This window comes from Varanus komodoensis, unplaced genomic scaffold (genome assembly GCF_004798865.1).
Source record: "Varanus komodoensis strain SLA01 unplaced genomic scaffold, ASM479886v1 scaffold1, whole genome shotgun sequence".
In the NCBI taxonomy this organism is placed as follows: Eukaryota; Metazoa; Chordata; class Lepidosauria; order Squamata; family Varanidae; genus Varanus; species Varanus komodoensis.
The window spans coordinates 11,021,587-11,042,830 of record NW_025335268.1 but is presented as its reverse complement, the minus strand read 5'-3'; the positions used below and the strand labels follow the sequence as shown (position 1 = coordinate 11,042,830).

Here is a 21,244-nt window from a genome sequence, read left to right as displayed (position 1 = left end):
GGCGCTGGCTGGAGGGAGGCAGGAACAGACTTGAGCAAGGCAGAAACAAACTGGAGCAGGGCTTGATCAAGGCAGGGGCCAGAGCACAAGAAGTCACCAAGGCATTTGTGTTGCTGTGGCAAGGAGCAGCAGTGCAGGGAAGCCTTTTATGGTCTTCAGGGTCTACAGCTGCACTGCATAATTGCTCCACGGGTGCTTCTTGCAAGGGCTCACAAAGACGCTCCTGGTTCTGTGGGCATTTGCAGAGTTATTCAGGCCCTGATCCTGACACCATGTTTCTTCTCACCAGTGAGACCAGTCTCTAAGAATAGAATTCTGTTTGCGACACTAGAAGGAATGCAGTGGGGGGTGGGGGCAAACTATGCCGATTTTACCTCCTCATCCTGCAGTCCCTAGCATACCTCCAGTGCTCTTCTGGAGAATCTCCCAACAGTCCAGAGCAGATTTTCAAAGAACATAAGGAATTGCAGCAGCTGTGGAAATACATTCCTCCCCCATTCTGCAGAAGAAACCCTTCTATCCATGGAAAGTAGATTCTGGATCAAGCTCAGAATGTCTATGTAATCTTCACAGGCTTTAACAACCTTAGAATAGAAACAGTTTTACGAAAATTCAGAAGTGTCAAAGACTATAGAAACATGGGTGCAGTACTCTCTCTTGAAAAGTCTGATTTCAGTTGTTCCCCAATGTATTTGGCAGTTTTATAATAGTACAGTTCGTTCCCGGGTTATGAACAACCCATGTTTACAAACGTACAGACTGTCATAAATCCAATATGAACATCTCTACTGAAAAGCCATGAATATCTCTAGGGAACTACATAAAACATTTGGCAAGTGTCATCAGTGGCTGCATAGTTCCCTAAAGATAGTCACAGCTTTTCTTTAAAGGTAGTTACAGTTTTTTTGCTAGAGATAGCTGTGACTATCTCTAGTGAATCTCTGTCTCCAAAGAACCATGCAATATCCCTAGGTAACTATGCGATGCATTTGGCAACGTATCATCTGTGGCAGCCTAGTTCCCTAGAGATACAGTATTCACAGCTTTTTGTTCTGGGCATCAGCTCAAGCATACCCAAGTCAGTGTATTTTGGGGCATGTGTAGGGTGCATAGTACTCCTTTGGTCTTTCTTTAGCATTTGGGCTTTCTTTAGCATTTCTTTAGCAGATTCTCAGTTGCTACAATTCCATTTATGGTGAGAGAAAGGAAATGGTGATACAAAGAACCCTCAAGGCCTACTTAAAGAAAGTGAGTCCAGTGCTAACTCCCCCGCTCCAGCAGCACAATAAAACTCTGACTCTACCACCAGGTCTGTCGTCATCAGTTAATGTTAGGTTTAATATTACCTCAAGAATGTTGTAAAGTGCTTGAAGAATTGTTTTTTTAACACTATATACATACACATATACATACAGATTCTTTCTCTCTCTCCATTACCTGTAGCTACTTTATTATTACTGTATTACCATTATTACAATGTTGTACTGTGTTTAAGATGGTTTAGTGAATATGGAAGTGATTTTGTTCAGTTTGAGTATCAGTGTACACTGACTTGTTTCCAACATCTAATTCCAATTTTCTGAAAACTCATTCCTTTCAAGTATTGCTAATTTTGCTGTTGGCAGTAAGATCTGCTCTTTCAAGCCATCCTGTGACACAGCACATCCTCCTGTAGTTAATAAATGTACATTAAACCTAATTTGCGGAACAAACCTTGGAACAATTCAATGTTGAGTGGCCAAACTCAGTACAACCCTTGATGGACTGTATGGTCATCTTTTTCCCAAGTCCTCAACCCCAACTGAAAGTGGTTGGAGCCATCACTGTACAATCTGATGCACTTGCCAATTCTGTCCCATATTCCTGGCCTGTTTCCCATCCTGTCTTCAGCAATTTCCATTGGTCTATACCCAGACTCATACAGAATGGCCACCACAGGCCTATGGCTCTTAAACAGGAACTGTTGGCAGCAGCACAAGCTTGTCACAGGTTTGAAAGTTGAAGATACTAAACTAGGATGACTATATCAATGCAGTAGCAGTAGCATCCTATTAGACATAAGTTGAATGCTCCCCATATGAATAATCAGCTTTTCACTTCTTTTGAAGTAAATAATACAATAAGTTGTTTCTTAAGGTTCTCTGAATGCATACAGATCAAAAGCTAATTAGCTTCACTTTGGTGTTTTGGGTACACTTGCAAAATGTTTTGGGGCGGGAAAAGAGATTGCTGGGAAATCACACTGAAGCAACACTTAAAGACTGCCCAACCCACACAAATTATGTCTCTGCTAGAACAAAATATGACTCCTGCTGGAAAAAAGTATGTCAAAATTACTGACTGCCATAGAGTTCAATGCTACTCCAAAGGGTCTTGTTTAGATTTGCCAATTTATACCCTTAAATGTGTACTTATCACAGTTGTAGTGTGATTGGGGCATCAAATTGCCTGTTCCCAAACTGAAAGCCTCAGCCATTGCCATATTGCTCTCTCACCCTTACCACCACCTGCCAAAATAGCACAAAACCAGGCACTAATTACTGAAGTGAGTACCAGTAGTTTTAAATTATCTAATTAGAATTTCTCATACTGATTGTAATGAGTATGAAAAAGGTTAATTGTGCAGCCCTTTCGACAAACATGATTTCTGGTTAACTCCTCTAAGCCTTCTTTTATTTTGTTCTTGGTATGAGTCCAAGCCCTGCCCAGATGTGATATCTTGCTATTCAGAAAGTCACCATTGCTGCAGCCAGTTTTAAGTATAATGAGCCGCCTTATAACAAATTCACAAGAGCCTTGCACAATTTGGCAATTGCCTACTTCAGTCAGAATTTCTGTCTGCATTTCATAATGTCCTGATTTGTGACTTTGAGTCTGCTTCTTTATAAGCATCCACTGAACCACAGTTTACCAGTCTACTAATCTAGCAGGGAACAAATGTATGTTAAACGGGAGCTCTCAAAGCTTTTTGCTGAGGCATTCTTCAGTAGTGTTCCAACTTCCATAGAGAAGCAGACATCATCCTGTGGTTTTGCTGTGCTCTGTTCACATTGTCATGAGGAGCTAATCAAGGAATCAGATCAACTCAGATCCCTTGAACAGCTTCATCTTTGTAACTGGTGAACTATGTAAATGAATTTCAGCAGATATAAAGTTCTGTTTATGGAAAGTTTTGCTGTAGCAGTACATATAAAACAAATCCAAGAATTTTAGGAGACTCCAAACTAAAGTCAGCTGCGCAATGTAGCAACTGAAAATGTAAATGCAGTTCTAGGCAGCCTCAGCAAAAGATGACAAGACCAGACCTTAAGAAGTTATGGTTCCATTCTAATCTGTTTTGGTCAAACCTCATAGCATTAAATTCTGAACACTGTGAATTAAGAGTATTGACACACTGGAACTGTGTTCAGAGGAGGACAATAAAGATAATGAGTCCCAATAGGAAAGGTTGAGGGAACTGAGTATGTATAGCTTGAAGAAGAGGTGTTACAGTAGTAACCCTTCTGCTATTTGATAATAACGTCACAAAGCCTCAAGCTTTGAGCCTCAAGCCCAAAGGTCAAATCCAGCCTACCTGGGGTACCAATCCAGTCCTCTGAAGATCCCCAGATTGCCTTTCCCCAACTCATCCTTTGGTGGTTTTCTGACTTCTGTGGTTTGTTTTCCATTTAAAAGGTATTAAGTACTGGCAGTAAGAGCCTTCAGCTACTATATGCTGGTGATTGGGGCCTCCCCACTTTTGCCTTCAGGTGCACCATGCACTGGAATGCTCCATTCCATACCCCTCCTAAATGGAATTTGACCCTCAGGCTGAGAGAGGCTCACCACCTAGGCACAGCTGATAAGGCAAATGTGCATTCTGTTGTTCCATAGGGTGGGACCTGAATGAACACATTCAAATTGGAAGAAACAGCCCCTCGTGCTGAGAACTTCCTGATGGTACAGACAGTTTAGCTATGGAACAGAGTACCCTGGAAGGTGGTTGACTCTCCTTCATTACATATAAATTAGAGGAATGCTATAATAAATGGATTCTCTGCATCAACTAAAGATCAGGCTGGATTATTTTGCGGTACTTTTCAATTGTTTGATCAATGGACATGCAGAACTGGCCAAATAATTGAACAGACCATTATGCACCCCTCCATTCAAGTGGCCCTTCCCATGGAAACCTCTCATGACTACCTTTTCCACTCTCCATGTTATATCTAGAAGTTGGGCAGCTCTAAGCTTTTCCATACCCAAGTTCTGAATCAGACTTGGCTGTACTTGCCAAAATAGATCAGCCTGGCCTGCCCACAAAAAGCTGTAGCACATGTCTGCAAAACGATTGAAGCTTCCCATCTTAAATTGCAGTGTCTGCATGGTTCTTAAAATAGCAGGGAAGCTTAGAACCTTCCTACTGTGGAGCCACCTGTATGGACCTCTTGTAGTTCTTTCAGCTTAAATGATTGTTTTTCAGGATTTTTAGGGAAATGTTGACAACTCTGTTGTGTCTCCTCATATGGCACATTTCTGCATATCTAACTTAAAACAGTGTTCGCAGCCCCTAAAGTAACATGGTTTGTGTCACATAGGTTATATTGTAGCAAGTAGATACAAAATAATAACCAGATGTTTGGACCTGCAGTTTCTATTCAGCACATTTGTCTGGATAATGGGGGCTGTTGCTTTTTTTCCTATATGCCAAGACAGTGAGGCCATTCGACTGACAGATGGGAAAGCTTTACTAAAAAGGCATGGTATGTCTGTTAATGTATTTATAAATTACTTTTCTCCCCAGAATGGCCCCTAAGGTGAAGCACAATTTTAAAATAGTCAATATAAGTGCAAAGCATGATTTAAAAGAGGGACGGGGAGCTTCTTTCAGCCCAAAAAATATTCAGGATGTGCATTCCACTGGTGAATGGGATCAAAGGGGTGGGAACAATTGCAGAAGGGACCAAGCATACAAAAACTACTGGTGTATTATAGCTGACTGCTGTTACTGCTAGTAACTAAGCCTTATGAGACTTTGTAATTCTAAAAGCCTTTACTTCAGCCTTTTAGAATTACCAAAAAAAACCAACAACAACAGCAGCAACAACCCTGTATAAAAACTAGGAAACCATCAAAGGGATTAACAGTCTAGGAAAGGGAGCCAGTTGAAGGAAGCATGGCCCTCTGACAAACCCTGGAGGACCAGATTGGGACACCAGGAGAGCTGGCTGTGTGACTAAGGCTCCCCAGCCCTGTACTAAAAAAAAAAAAAGAGAGAGACCAGAATAAAACTTAGAAATTCATCAAAAGCCAGCTAACATAAAACCAGCTTTACAGGCCATTTTCAGAACTGTGTAGGAGAGTGGGGAAAGATAGCCTTCTATCATTTCCACCTGAGGCTAGATAATGTCAAAGAGCATTGGAACATGAGAAATCATAGGCTCTCCCATGAGATCATCCACTTTCTCTTTGTACAGGGAAGAAGCAGGGAAATTCCTTTAAACAGGCTCAATGTTTAATTGGTTTTGTCCTCCATCATTGCTCTGGCCATCTAATTATGCAATTTATTGCTCTGAGCTCCTCAGATAAAGGAGCCTGAGAGAGCATTTCAAAGCAATCTTGTCAGCATCCTGAGCTATCTCCCTATTCTACAGATCAATCAGGGCTTTCACCAGCTCTAATAGCTGAAAATTCCCAGTGCATGCAAGAAGCCTTCTGGGTCATTTAGTCTCTGCTGGGGGCCATATCGATAGGTTACAGGCCCAACTAAGAGCTTCTAGAGCTTCTGAACTTCTTGTGGCCACACAAATGCATAACAGGGTATACTCATGTCCAAGACTTGCTGCAGTTTGTCCATTAAATACTGAATCGTGGCTTATTCTTAACATCTGAATAAGGCCATTGTATTGCCTTTCTATTTTAAATGCCCATACCACTTTTGAGAAAAATCTTAAACCCCAAGACAAATGACTGATTAATTTATTCAGACATCTTTGTTTCAAGTTGATGTTCAGTTCAGGTTCCATATTATACCTTACATGATCATAGCTTTTATTGTAGTGTGTCATATAAAATACTTGCTTTTACCCTGGGAAGAAGCAACTGCATATAACCCAAGAATAATGATCAGTTCTGTTACCCATGGATGTTTAATGCCATTTATTGTATCAGTAGAAGGATTACATCAGTCACAGCAATATTAAACTTTTGTAATGAATAATTGTAACTATATTTAATTGGCAGAACTTTCTAGAGCTGGGAAAGGATAGCAACAGTTCTCTGAAGAACTAGGCCTTTACAATTTGAGTAAAACAGTTTTGCTTGTTGCTTTTTGCCATTTAAGCTACAGTAAGGTCCCTGCTCTTCAGTGAGGCTTAGCAATGTCAGGCTCTTATCTTGCTAGAGGGAATTGTGCTAATATAGTGCTGTTCTGACCTTGAATAGCCTATACACTGGGTGAAGACATACACATAAAAACACAGGTCACTTAAGGACGTAGGCAGGCCAAGAGAAGTATGTCTAGGGCCCTGCCCACTTCTGCCTTAGCAGATGTAGTCCACAGTATTTTCCCTTCTTGATAGCTTTCCAAGTTATTTTCAAAACTGTTTATGCTAATTGTTCCCTTACATGGATTTTCATGGTGTCTGTTCCATATGTTTGATTCTACATGGAAAAACTTCTGCCTGTGGCTAGCTACCTTGTGTATAGTTCTTTACTTTATGCCTCTTTATTCTTCCATTTGAAAATTCAAGTTTCCCTGCACCTTGATAGTAATTTAGAGGTAATAATCTTGAATACATACTTTATATAGATTAAAATGGTCTTTTAGATTCTTTTCTAGCTTGCATTCTGTTTTTCTTGCTTTATTTTGGAGTGCTGCCTTTATGCAAGTTGTCTTAGACCATGCTTTAGGCAACACACTGAAAGAGGAAAGATATGATGGTCCAAGTGTTGGACTGTGGACTTGGAAGATCTGGGTTCTAGTTTTCACTTGGCCATGAAGCCCACTGGGTGACTTGGGGCCAGTCACACACTGTCAGCCTAACCTACCTCATGAGGTTGTTGTTACGAGAGCTATAGAGGTATGTAAGCTGCCTTGCATTCCTTTCAAGAGGAAAATTCAGTATAACAACCACCATCACCAAGAGAATTTACTCAGGCTATTCTGATTGCTTTTTAGGAATACTAGTGCGCTCTGCTCCATTAATTATCAGTTGGTTTCCCATTTGTTTGTTGGTTTTGTTGTTTTGATTTCCAGGACTTTTGGCACTACTACAGCTGTAACATTTTTTCTTTCAAACTTTTTGACACACCCTCAAGGCAACTTTGCTTTATTGAAGACAGACTATTTTAAGTGCCTGGTCAGTACAGGAACTTTTATTGAAGTAATTGATGTTGACAGAGTAGGTAATTGGTACATCTCCACTTTTTATACTGAGACAGACTGGCCCAAACATGTTAGCCAGGTGCTGAACCCTTTTAAACTGCGTCTTTCCTAGGCATTTCTTGTTGCTGAACTGTGCTAATATTAAGAAACTTCTCCCACCAAAAAAAGAAAAAAAAGTCAAATACCTCCTAAAATAGAAAACATAACCCAGGCCTAATCACTGTGTAATCCATTGTGTTCTTAAGAAATTATTTTCTAAGTGTAAGAGAGGAAGACTTACATTTGTACCATACATTGCCTAACATGCACATTTGATTGTGGAAGTAAAAGAACTGGTATTTAGAAGAAGGGGCGTCTTGGTGGCTGCCCCTAACCTTTGGAATGGGCTTCCTAAAGAGATCTTCCTGGTGCTGTCTCTACTTTCATTTTGGCTCCAGAGAAAGCCCATTCTTTTTTAAAGATTATTTGAGATCTGATTTTAACAGCAGATTATAAGTGTTCACTCTGCTCCAGCAGATTTCCCTCTTCCACCTGTACTTGTATTTGCATTGTTGGCTTATATCTTGATATTGTTAGATGCTTAGAGAGTCTTGTTGGGCTATTGAGTGCCAAATACATTTGAAAATAAATTAATAAATTAATAAACAGTGCAGATATTTATTATTTGTGACATCTGCATCCTTCTTGTGACTTTACCCCAATGAGTTTCTTAGTTGGTGAGTTAGAGCCCTCCTCCTCCCACACAAAACCTGCTCAGGTGGCTGGATGGTCTTCAGATTCCATTCTTTATATCCTGCTTGCTTTCTGAGATAGATGGTAACCAGAGATAGGGGGTTTCCATTATGCAGTCCTGACTTTGGAATGCCCTTCCTGGGAAAGCTCACACAATATTGAATCTGATGAATTTTGGGTACCAGAACAATATCTTTCCATTTTCTCAGGCCTTTTAAAGATCTTTCAGACTTTTTTGACCTGCTGTTTTTGTATGTGCACCCTCAAACTGGAAAGAACAATGATATAAATTTTAATCATTTAATGATATTTTAAAAGTCTTGATAAAATGTTAAGTAATGATTCCATAGCAAGCTTCAACTAATTAAAAGGTTACCTCAGTATAATGGAGGGAGGATTTTTTCCCTTTTTGTCACAGACAATTATAGTGGATTTAGACAAGAACTTGTCATTTTCCATAACCAACCTGATGTTTTTCAAGATATCCTTATAGTGGAAACTTTCAGTCCTACCAAGCATTGATGAGTGTATGTGCAAATGACTGGAGACAATGAGCAGAACTCTGGTGACATAAAATTCATGCACCACCTGTCTTTTCCAATAGCATATTGTTGTTGTTGACAGCCAGCATAGCATAATGACAGATGTATTGTGCTTGGACATGGGAAATCTAGAATTTATGCTACTCTTAAGCCCAAAGGCTTCCAGGATAACTTATACAGTTCAATACAGCAACACAATAATAACATTTTCTATGGGAAAGATTGAGATACACGGATTGAAAGCAAGGCTTCTTGTGTTTTGGAACCTCCCAAATACAGTGCCTTCAGCCTGTCATTACAAGCTTTGTTTAGTTTATTTTTTTTAATGTGAAGAGAGTTTTTATTAAAACCTCTGTCAGCAGACTTCTCATGTATTTAGCTTTTTATTTTGCGTTTGTCTGGCATATACTTTGGTCTGTGTTTGAGACCTGTTTGCATATTTCCCACTTTCAGAATGAAGGTGCGTGTGCAGAAGGTATGGGGCATTGTGCCAGCATCACTACAAAGACAGAGGCCCACCTGGTCTAATCACTACTTGCCTTCTACCAATCAGCTCTTTAGGAGTTTGTTCAGCACCAACTGCTATAGCAGTTTGTGTTTCTCATTTGTTGCTTTTACATTTCTGTATATATAGTGATCATTTTTTCTTTTGTTTTACATTTATTTATTGCATGTCACTGTTCTTTAACTGAAAGTATGCATTGCCTGATACATTTTTTACCAAAGCTGATGTACAGAGGATCGTGCTCTTGTTCTAGAGTTGTGTATATCCATGGGGGGGGGGGGCACTCTTGGTGGCCCTAATTTTGTACGAAACAAGGTGATCAAAGTGAAAGATACCTGTAAAGTGGGAAAGCCAAATAGTTTCTAATATTAAATCCCTATTTTAAATGTGTTTCTTATTATGAGAATTTTATTGGTTTATCTGTTTATAGCCTGCCTTTTTCCTGCAAGGAACCCAAAGCAGCTTATATAATTGTCTCTCTCCTCCACATTTTATCCTGTAAGGTAGGTTAGGTTGAAAATCAGTGGCTGGCCCAAAGTTCAGGAATTCTCATTGGAAACTAGTACTTAGATATCCTAAGTCCCAGTCCAAAACTCTGACTACTACAAAACACTGCCTTTCAATATGTTGCCTGTTTTATTTTTTTGTGCTTTGACAGGCCTTGTTCTACTTCAGGGATAGGAAACCACTGGCCCATAGGAAAACTTGACACACCAGGCTGGACCACAAAGCCTCAGATGAAGCCCTTCCCAATGCTTCAACCCCTCCGAGGAGAACATTTGCTCCCTTATTGTTTTTGCCTTATGGTGGTTGCTACAAAACCGCAAGTCTGGTTCCTTGGTGAATTTGTGAGCCAGGAAAAATCTGAGTGGAGCAGAGTAGCCTCCCTGACTGAGGGACTGGCAGCAGGATTTCTAGCTGGAATTTTGGCTGAGGACTGAATAAGGTCAGGGACAGGCTCATTGTCGCTTGATGTCACCCATCTTATGGAAGGTGCAGAGTGGACGAGAGCAATTTTCCCTCCAGACCAAAATTAACTTGACCCACTCTTTCTATTATATATTCTTCCTGTATATCTTTCAACAGTCACCTTTTGTATTCTTGTTAGTATTTAAGAGGAGCTGTTCAGACAACAAGGAAGGATCTTTACATAAAGGTACAATATGAGCACCCTGTGAAGATACTGCTTTTTTTTTCTTGTATAGGTCATTAACGGGTACATTCCTGTTAGACTCAGAATGTCATCTTACTTCTTCTTGCCAGACTCTGTGAACAGAATGTATATCCTGTCTGTGCTTGTAGACACATTGGTAAAGGAAGTTCACACCACCGAAACTATAGGAAAAAATAATTCTTGGTGACTCTGTCATATAATTAGAAAAGCAAGGAAATTCCCAGTGTAGACAACTAATACCATGAGTCATCAGAGCTATGTAAAAGATGAAGCGCTTGGTGATCATTCTTGTCAATGAATACAGGTCAATATATGCACAGAAGGGCTCATACTTCTCTTAACATTGAACATATTTCTTGACCTCCTTTCATTATAGTTTGGTGGATTATGTTGAGGACCATCATAATATGTCAACACATCTCTAACCTTGCTTATTTTCTTAGAGAATTCAGTTTATTTTTAAGCTCCTATCTGGTATTTGCTTTATCATCTCCCTTTTTCAAAATTAATGACATTAAAGGTTATTGTGAGTGCTAGAATTGATGTGTACAGATTATTTCCACTTATAAGTAGCTACAATAATATTCAAGCCAAGCCACTTCCCAACTTTCTAGCATGTTGTCATATATTTAAAAGAAATGGGTGAAAATCATGCTTCCCTAGTGCGCACGTATTAACAGCCAAATGTATCAGCGTTTGTTCCCTTCCCAGATAGTCTGGTGGGCTGCAGATATTCTGAACTTCAGCATCCATCAGCCCCAGCCATCACAGCCAGTGTTCAGAAGTGCTGGGAACTATAGTCCACAAAATTTGAACAGCAGCAGGCTGAAAATGGCTGGAATAAGAGGTGCTGGGTTTCAGATTGGTAGAATTTTATGTGTGTTTTTGGGTTCATTTTGCTATATTTTTAAACCTCTAATAATTGGCAATGAAAGGAAAAATCTGTTTAGTTGTGTATGTATCTGTTTTGCTTATGTGTTAGGGAACTTAACTGATGCCTCAAATGTATTCCTTCTCATGTGAATTTACAGTTCATGCTTTTTGTAACCACCCACTCATGGTAGACTTGCATTCAATGGGAAATCTATTTATCTTTCAGCAAGGTAACTCCCAGGGTTTTTTAAATTATCTATCCTTGAGATGAAAGAACTTGTTAATATTTGTGAAGCCAAAACCTATTGTTTCAACATGTTCTCTATGTGGCATACAGAAGATGTATCTTAATCCAGTGTTTCTACATGTTCTTCTACAGCTTTGTCTTAATCTTAACCTTTCCTAGCTAACTGGAGATAAACATTGTCCTTGGTAATTTAACCCCAGGTTATGCAGCTAGGCTGTGATTTTTATTTCAGTGGGGGAAATTTGACTACCTTCTTAACTCTGTTCCTTGAAACAAGTGCAAAAAAGTGCTAAAATGCTTAATTTTGGCTGGAACACTCCCAGAAGGGAAAGTCCTAAGTGAAGGGAAATTTGAGGCTTATAACTTAAGAATTCTGGACTGTTATAGGAATAATCTTTATGGTTACTTTTTTGTGTTTTCCCAGAATTACTGTAGTTCTGTTAACAGGTATTTTTTTTTCACTTAAACATATTTCTAGGCAGCTTGCAAAATCCAAAACTATAAAATAATTCAAGCATAGAAATCAGAACAAATAATCACACAATTAAGATGCATATATTGTATAAAAGCAGATTGTTAAATCCAATATATTTTAAACACCAGGGCAATCCCAAAATGGTGTGTTTTGCATTGTTTCCAAAAACTGAAGGGATGTGTGTTTGACATACCATTTCCCAAGACCAAATGAAAACTGTCAGCTGATAAAGAATAGTAAGAATGTACTTATTCTTCTAAAATAAATTTATGAGGAATGCCGATGAAGATTTTTGCCAGCAGTATATATTTAAAACTGCTTTCCTAAGCATGATCTTAAACAAGCAATACACTGCCTGACATTTCTTGTGGTGCCATTCCTACGTCTAATAGCACATTTTGTAGTTCTAGCTGTCTTGTAAGCATGTACTTTCCCACTGAGTTATGGTCCCTCCTGTTTCCACATAAAAAGACTTCAATATTTGCCACACCTCTGAGTATTATTATTGGTTCTGAAATCTGTTACTGAAATCCTAACAACTGAAACGCCTTCTCTAGTAGCGAGGTGACAGTTATTATGAAGTGTAGTGATCTCTAATGAAATCAGTCAGAGAATTTTTGTACTGCTTATTTCAATTGTGTTCATCATGGTACACTTTTGTGTTTCAAAGTGAGATTGCATGTGGTTTATCTGAACACTCTGGGCAACTAGTTAATAAATTTCCACAATTAGACTGTTCCTGCTGTTTCTCCAAGTCCTCTAGTTAACGAAAACCATAGGAATTGGTTTCTTTTGTCTATCTAACTACTTGCAGAGCTCAGGAAATATATTGCATTGATGTCAAGCATTTTTTCCCTCCTGCAGTGCCAATTTCTATTTTGAAAAGCGACAGGAGATCATAGCAGAATTCTAGATCAGAAAGATTTCGACTTGAACCTTTGATTGGATAAATAACATAGAAACTGTTGCTAACCTTCCATTTTACCTTTTGTTGCACTAGTCTGAGAATATGCTTCTTGTAGTGGATACTGGCTCTTACATCTTGCTAAAGCACATGAACTATTTCCAGCACTATTTACACATGTGTGCCTTTCTCATACTTTTCAGGCTTTTAGAGCAAGAGCCAGGTTAAAAAGTGTGCTTAGGATCCTGCTGAATTGAAGTATTGGAGTGTCAGCTGCCACTGTTCTAAAGGCATATGGGTTTTGAATCGCTTTCAGTCCTTTTTCTGCTGGTTGTAAATTGTCCATATAACATTTTGGATAGTAAAATGGGAAGTGAATAGCAGATCTTTCAGGAAAAACATGCAGATTCAGGTAAATAAGTAAAGCCAAAGATGCTTCTTTTATTGTAGGGGTTTTGGTTTTTGGGTTTGTTTGTTTGGTTTGTTTTTTTTTTTTTTTTTTGGGCAGAATTTCTTTAGAGGTTTCTTCCAGTGTAATCAGGCAACAGAGAATACATAAACCTATGATAAGTGTTTATGTTTATGACTGTCACCAAGAGGAATTAGTTTCATTGTGTGACTGTACAATAACATTGTTATTATAGACTAAGCAGCACCTGTGTTTTGACCTCTAAAATAAGGCAAAATTGGTGGGGAATCTGTAAGGTGTGGTTGCCCTGAAATGCCTTTAAAATTATCCTCCTGTAACAATTGATGCTGAAAACCCAAAAATGGGTGGGACAAAGTATGTGGAAAAAAGTAATGATTCTGATGCAAGGAGAATACTGTTGTATTGTTCCTGGAATAGCTTGGGTAGGAGAAGGTGAAAGGGGGGGGGGGGTATCTTACCTCTGGAAACGTAAATTTCCTCCCTTTCCACTAAGAAGTAGAGTAAGCAGGAAAGGCAGAAACTTACCAAGTAAGTCCAGCTGGTAATTTGAGGGCCAGGGGTCTCATGCAGTTGGGGGGTGTTTTAAAGTTAGCACATTCTTACACTTGTGTCCACCGATTATGTGTATGGCAGGTGGAGGAAGTGCTGTTTGGATATTAGGTAAATCTTATTGCAGATGCCTTTTCCCACCCCCCTTAGTTTAATTATTTCTTTAAATATTATTATCTAAAGGTGCAAAATAGTGGCAATGCAATATCTGAAGTGGTGCCTCTTAGAACACTGTTCTTTAATAGTGGCGATAATATGAATTAACAAATAAAACACACTGAGTATCAATAGCAGTAGTTACAAATTCTCTTTTACATCTGTTTCATTGAAGGCTATACTACAAACTGACTTCATTTATCTGTGAAGAAATAACGAACGGTAGCAAATTAATGAGGTTTTTAGACCTCAGTTCTTCTTCAACTGTGTTTGCAGATGGCATAGAAAGAACTCAGTGGCCTTAACAATAAAAGTTTGCTGTTTTGATTTTATATTTTTCTAGAGGAAATGTCAGCCTATCGTGTGCATATCTAGCATTGTTGGCTATAATAGCCAAACATATTGGAAAGCAAGAAAATAGGAAACATATACTTGAATCAAATAATATTGTAAGCAAATGCAGGAATAGCTATGTAAATTTGCTCCTAAAATCTCGGGCAGAGTGCAACAATATACACCAGGGCTATGAGGTCTATGAACAAAGAGGGTAGATGGCTAGAATTCATTTGGAGAAGAGTACAAAATGAATCCGACCGAATACAGCTTAGTGCACGTTATTGTGTCTATTCCATGGTGGTGAAGGTCCAAGGAAATGCTTTCTTACTACCAACATTGCATTCCCACAGTGTTGCCCAGCAGAGCTTTCCATGTGGTACAGAGCCTTTTACACTCTGACTCAAAAGAATACCCAATCAAACCCCTTGAGCCCCACTGTGTGGAATTTGCATGGCACTCTGAGGATAAAATCACTTGGATACTTAGCAAGTTGGACACCACAGTTATCCCAGTTTCATCAGTGGAGGCATCCAGTGTACCACCTGATTCCATCCTACTGGATGAGTTTCAGCTATTGAAGCCTGAAGATAGGAATGCTTGGAGCTACCCAGCTGCAACCCATTCGATCACCTTGCCCAAGAAGGAAATTTTGGCTATGGGGTCTATAGCTATTTACATCAGCTGGGCCCAGATTAGGTTTTTTCAGGAGTGTTGCAATCACAGCTGCTGGCACCAAAGAGACATTGACAACCTCCTGAAAAAACCTAATCTGGGCCCAGCTGATGTAAATAGCTATAGACCCCATAGCCAAAATTTCCTTCTTGGGCAAGGTGATCGAATGGGTTGCAGCTGGGTAGCTCCAAGCATTCCTGGAAGAAACAGATTATCTACAGTAGATCCATTTCAGTTGGGCATCATGCCTGGTTTTGGAAAGGAAACCACCTTGGTTGCCCTGTGGAATGACCTCTGCTGGGATCTACATAGGGCCACCTTTGAAAACAGCCTGGACGCTGCACCTAGTTCAGAACATGGCCACACAGCTATTGACGAGGACTGGTTTTCATGAACATATCATTCTGGTCCTTCACAAGCTGCATTGCCTGCCAGTTGCCATCCAGGCTTGATTCAGAGTGCTGGCTTATATAAAAACATATAAAGCCCTAAATGGTTATCTGAGGGAATGCCTGTCTCTGTATGTTCTCACTCAATCACTAAGGTCTTCACTGGAGACTCTTCTGCATGTGCCTCCCACTAAAGAGGTGAGGGGGGGGGGGAGATTACTAGGAGAGCCTTCTCTGTGGTGGCACCCCACCTTAGGAATTCACCCCCTATTGAAATCCACCAGGTGACATCTTTCTTTTTGTTGCCAATAGAAAATTTTCTTATTCCAGAGTTATTTTGGTGATTAATTTGATTTTAATAACAGATCTTGATTTTGATGTTTTGCCTTTTGTGAATTGAACAACCAGATCAGATTGCTTTTATAAATTGATCTTTTAAAATTATTTTTCTATTGTTTATTTATGATTTTGTTGTCTGGTTTTATCCTATTGTTTTACTGATTTAACCTGAGTAGTATTTTAACTAATTTTATTGTTGTGCCTCTGACTATGAGGAATTTCGAAGAATTTCCAAGAAAGTGAATGATAGCTGCAAATTTGGGCTGGGTGTGAAAGTTGGTCTATTTCCCCTTTTCTCATACTTCCTTCTACTGTAAGGCAATTGATGAACTCTGTTTGCTTCCAGGTGGCAGGAAACTTTTGAAATGCTAAATATTCTGTTTCAAGAGCTGGTGTTTCAACAGTGTACATAGCTTAAATTTGCTGGCTGTACATTTATGTTTCAGTCATGTACTGTGCCCAGGTGTAGCACTCCATTTATCAGGATGTGAGTTTTGGGTTTCTGCCGTCTTTCCAGTATTTTCAAAGCAAAGAATTAAAGTTGTATGCATCTTTTTCCTCTCATCTTCTGAAAATAAGTACAGGAGTCAGACTCTTTCTGAAAAAAGAAATGTAGATTTGTGAGCTGAATTTTTATATAAAATGTCATTCTGTAAACTCAGTGTTCAGTAGAGTGGTACAGTAAACTACAAACTTCATTTTGCTTTTGCAGATAGTGTAATGATAGCAATAATAGTAGGAAACAGAACATGATGTTCAGGTTGTGGGTTCAAATGCTGTAAAGCCAACATCAGGATGATTATCACATCTGCATCAACACCTCGGTGGCATTTTCCAGTTTTTCCAATCTTGATTCTTAACTGTTCTTTCTAGGGGACAACCTGCATACAGTACACAAAGCTCCAGTGGTCATTTTTGAAAGCACAGTTGCAGGGCTTTAGAAAATGGAGTCAGTACTGCTTAACCTTTGTTTTTCTACCTTCTTTTTGTTCTGCCTATCTTATTTGGTTGTGACTCCCTCCTTACTTTTGTAAACCAAAGGAGGAGGAGAGTTGCCACAAAAAAATAGCAAGGAGAATGGCCCTTATTCAGCACCTTCCCTTCCCTCTGCCACTTCACCATGCGAATTTGCATCCTTCCAGAGATGTTTTTCTTTTCTAAAATTGCCCATCAGGGCTTCATTACATGTATTTGCACATAACGTGTAATTAGCCTATCCTAGCCTTCCCTAAGCTAGTGTCTTCTAGATGTGTTGGATTACAGCTCTCATCATCCCCAATTCCATATAGGTGGGGCTGACAGGAGTTGTAATCTATTACATAATTCCTGAAGGCAATAGGAAGGGCTAAGACTGGCCTATCCTAGTACACGCAACTGTCCTTTGTGTTCATTCCTGTACATCTTGCATGTGATTATTTCCCTGAAAGGTGTGTTTATTGGTTAGCATTCTTTTAGGCAAGAACAGGCAAAGGGAGCACATTCTTCCCATCAGTCTAGATTGCAGAAGTCATTATGGTAAACTCTGTGGTATACCTCTCCTGTCTCCAGCTGGCCCTGCTAATTTTACATAGTTCACTGGCATGCTGTACATGATCCAGCAGACTAGCATTTACTGGTGGTTTCTGGTCCAGTGAGTAATGAGTTGGGCTTATTTTATGAACTTGATTTTCATTTTCTGTTCTTTTGATCTCATCAGTAGTTCATTCTCTTTCATTATAGTCTCCAATGTTTCATGTTCACTTTCAAAAGTATGTTATGCCACATAAATCATAGTGACATTGAAAATGTCCAGTGCTTCTTCATGGTAATGATTAAAATGAAAGTGATAATAGCCTATATAGACATCTCTAAATGGTAGGGTCCACATGTGTTTGTTTATAGAAAATAAAGCACTTCTGTTTAGTTTAAATGAGGGACCCAATCTCAAAGGTTTGGTTTGGTTTGGTTTGGTTTGGTTTGGTTTGGTTTGGTTTGGTTTGGTTGGGTAGAATTCTTCACTTTTGATTTATAAATGACTGAATGCTTTGGGCCCAGCATTTCTGGGTAGTGTCCTTCTTTTCACAGCTGATATGGTAATGAAGAGCACCCATCTTCTTATACTTCTTATACTATACTATGCTGCCATGTCCGTACAGCAAGGATACAGTTGCCCTGTATTTATGAAGAGAATGCAGTGGATGCATTAAATGCCTCCTTATACAACAGTCTGTTCATGTGTGGTGGTTTGCTGGATGAATCAAGACTATTGTCTCCTAATACACACATTGGTATTATTAACTGCAGTTACACATAATATGTGAATTCACCAAGAGCAACATTCTGGTTTCTGACTGCAAAATATGGCATTCAGCTGTATTGCTGATGCTTTGGCAAGCACTAAGACTGTCTTCAGCCATTGTAATTGTCAGCAGATTTAATCAATCCTTATTCCTCTAGAGTGGCAGGTTGGAAGAAGGAAAGCCTGTTGTTTATACAGCTTTCACCTACACAATAGTTCACCTGACACAGAATTAGCATACGAGGGAAACTTGTGTGGTGTTTAATGTGATCCTAGGATACATGCCATCATATTTGTACAACGGAGCTGTGCTGTCAGCATAGAATTTTGGCTTATGTTGTTTCACTTGGTAAGCTGCTTTTGTTGCACTGGGGTAGATATGACCCAATCTCGGCATTAAAGTGCTGATGGAAGAAGTCCTAGGATAAAGCTGTAAAATGCTCCAACCCAAGTTTCCATGCATGGATGCATCCAGCTAAGCTTCCTGGATCTCTGTGTAGGTACTTTATTAGAAGACTGTTGGACTCATTCCGGCCTCTGTGGAAGCCACTTCAGAATGTATTGTCTCTCTTTTCTCTCTCCTCACTTTCTGTGACTCTTCTCAAGTGCTGCATCCCTTCTCCTTCATCTCAGATGAACAGAAAATATTGAGCTTTCAAAAACTATCTAGTGCAACAGGAGATCTTGTAGTCAAAAATTCCCAGGACTTCCCAGCACACTCTTTGCCCTTGTAGAGGGAAAGCCTGGGACATAAGTCTGAAACTTGTCTTTAAAAGTGCTGCCAGCTGTGCAAAACAACAACAACAACAACTCTTAGCTGTGTGGTTTCCTGAGCACTTAGTGTCACATTTGATCAAGGATGCATGCACAGTTAACTATGCATGCACAGTTAACAACACACTAGCGTAACAACCTCTTAGGCCACAGGTCTCTGGTATGCTCAAGGAATAATTAGATTAGATACATCCTTGAAGGGTAAGTCTGCTACTGATAGCAGTAATGATGGCCAGGTTCAGAGATGGCGGTTCTGAATGCCAGTTGCTAAGAACTCCAGGAAAGGGTTTCCTTTCATGTCTTGCTTGTGGGCTTCCCAGAGGCAGCAGTTTGGCCACCATAGGATACAGGATGTTGACATTTTGGTCCAATTCAACAGAATTCTTACATTCTTCTGTTGCTTTACAAGGAGTCACATTGATATTTAAAGAAGATGCCAGGTGCATGGATATGTTTTTCTGAGCATTATGTGTAAATCAGACCTCCTGCTCTCACCCTGGATAGGATGACCCAGGTTCAAGTCCCTACTTGGTCATGAAGCTCACTGGGTCACTTTGGACCTGCCACTCACTCCTGGCCTAATCTACCTCATGGGGTTCTTAGGAGCTTAAAATGGGGAGAAGAATCATGTAAGCTACCTTGTGTTCTTTGCCGGAAAAAGATGGGATAGAAAATAAGTAAATATATACAAAGGAAAATTGGTTGTCATTATTCAGAATATTATGGCTTCAATCCAAAATATAAATACAATTCTAAATATAAATGAAAGTTAGAAGGTAACTCCCATTTAAATCAGTATGACTTTCCTCTGAGTAAATAAAAGTGAATTGATGTGTAAATGGTAACAAAAGTCAGGTTTGGCATCTTTATTGGTTCCTGTGAAGACACTGAAAAAGTATTTAGAAAGTAGGTTCAAAGGAATATTTTCTATGGGCCATCCCACTTTAGAACTCTGTTTTGGACTTTTTATTCCATTTATGATTAATTGTATTTCCATCCCATCTTTTTTCCAGCAAAGACAGCTTTGCTTCTCTGCCCTATGTGTTATCTGTAATTAATATGTAGCAATTTCATGATGTTTTTTCTCTGCAAGCACTGATAAAAAGGAAGTGAACATGTTTCAGCAAACTTTGTCTTATTCAACAGTAAATAGTAGAAAACTAGAGAGGTCGTATTGGGTACTATGTCCTGAAGCTGTATAAACTAGTTTAATCAACTAATAATCACATAGTTCCACCCGCTATGGTTTGTTTGTTCTATTTTTGCTTTTGTTTTGCAATATTTCCCTTACCCTTGCATATGCTTTTCTGTTATGGTGAATACAAAAGCAGAGTTACTCTTTCATCTGTGCTTGTAAAGCAAAACTCTCTCTCTCTCTCTCTCTCTCTCTCTCTATACACACACACACATACACACATATATACATATATGTATATATATTGTATATTATATATAAATAAACTAACTAACTTTAGGCTTAAAAAAACTTTTGAAAACTGCATATTATTTTTTAAACATTAATTCCCCTCCAGAGTTGCCCCAGCTGCCTATGAATGCATGCAGTTACCCAAGACAGTATATTTTATGGCAGCTAATGACTCAAGAAGTAGATCCCAGGATCCTTTGCTAAACTGTAGCAGACATTGAGGTGAAGCTCTAGGATAATTGCCTTGTGTAGTCATATTGGGACTGCAAAGAGTCTTTTGATGTTCCTGATTCCCTTATTAAAATCAACATTAATTAAAAATGTACCACTTTCTCATTCTCTTGCCATATCATTCATGGTGCTCATACTTTGGAATTCCCTCCCTCAAGAGGCCCACTTAACTCCTTCTCTGTGAACCGTTTTGGAAAGTGGTAAAGATTAACTTGTTTGACTTACTTAAGAGTCCCATTTATTCTTTAACCTAGTTATTTGAGTGTTGATTGGCTCTTCATACCTCCAGTCATAATTTGTACTGCTAAGTGATTTTAGTTACGTTAATTTGTCTCACTGTATATAATATGGTTTGTGCTGTTTTAGGGTTCTTTGAATTAAAAAGCAGCTTATAATTTTAATATAAATAAAATATTGAAGTAAAAATTAATCTAGACTTTACAGAAAAGATGAATAAGCAGGCAGCTAAGTTGCTGCTCACATGTTCACATATGGATTTTGCATTCCGATACACACTCTAAACTGCCTTCATTCTTGATACTTCAAAAGAGTGAAAGTCTTTGATGCATGCTAATAAGAGGAAAGCAGAGTCGCCCTGCCTATTTAACTTATATGCACATCATGAGAAAGGCAGGGCTAGATGAATCACAAGTTGGAATTAATAGAGAAATATCAACAACCTCAGATATGCAGATGATACCACTCTCATGGCAGAAAGTGAAGCAAAACTAAAGAGCCTCTTGATGCGGATGAAGGAGGAGAGCGCAAAAGTTGGCTTGAAACTCAACATTAAGAAAACTAAGATCATGGCATCCGGTCCTCTCTCTTCCTGGCAAATAAATGGGG

At 39.1% G+C, this 21,244-nt stretch overlaps 1 protein-coding gene and 1 long non-coding RNA gene across 4 annotated transcripts in view; both read left to right on the top strand.

The window, feature by feature from the left end:
- Window positions 1–21,244, top strand: part of BABAM2 (BRISC and BRCA1 A complex member 2) — a 177,141-nt gene that overhangs the window by 78,019 nt on the left and 77,878 nt on the right. The gene's annotated exons all lie outside the window — the stretch shown is intronic.
- LOC123028464 lies at window positions 122–14,508 on the top strand. Its single transcript, XR_006415693.1, has 3 exons — window positions 122–1,528; window positions 3,484–3,491; window positions 14,498–14,508. It is a non-coding gene; the product is annotated as an uncharacterized LOC123028464 (long non-coding RNA).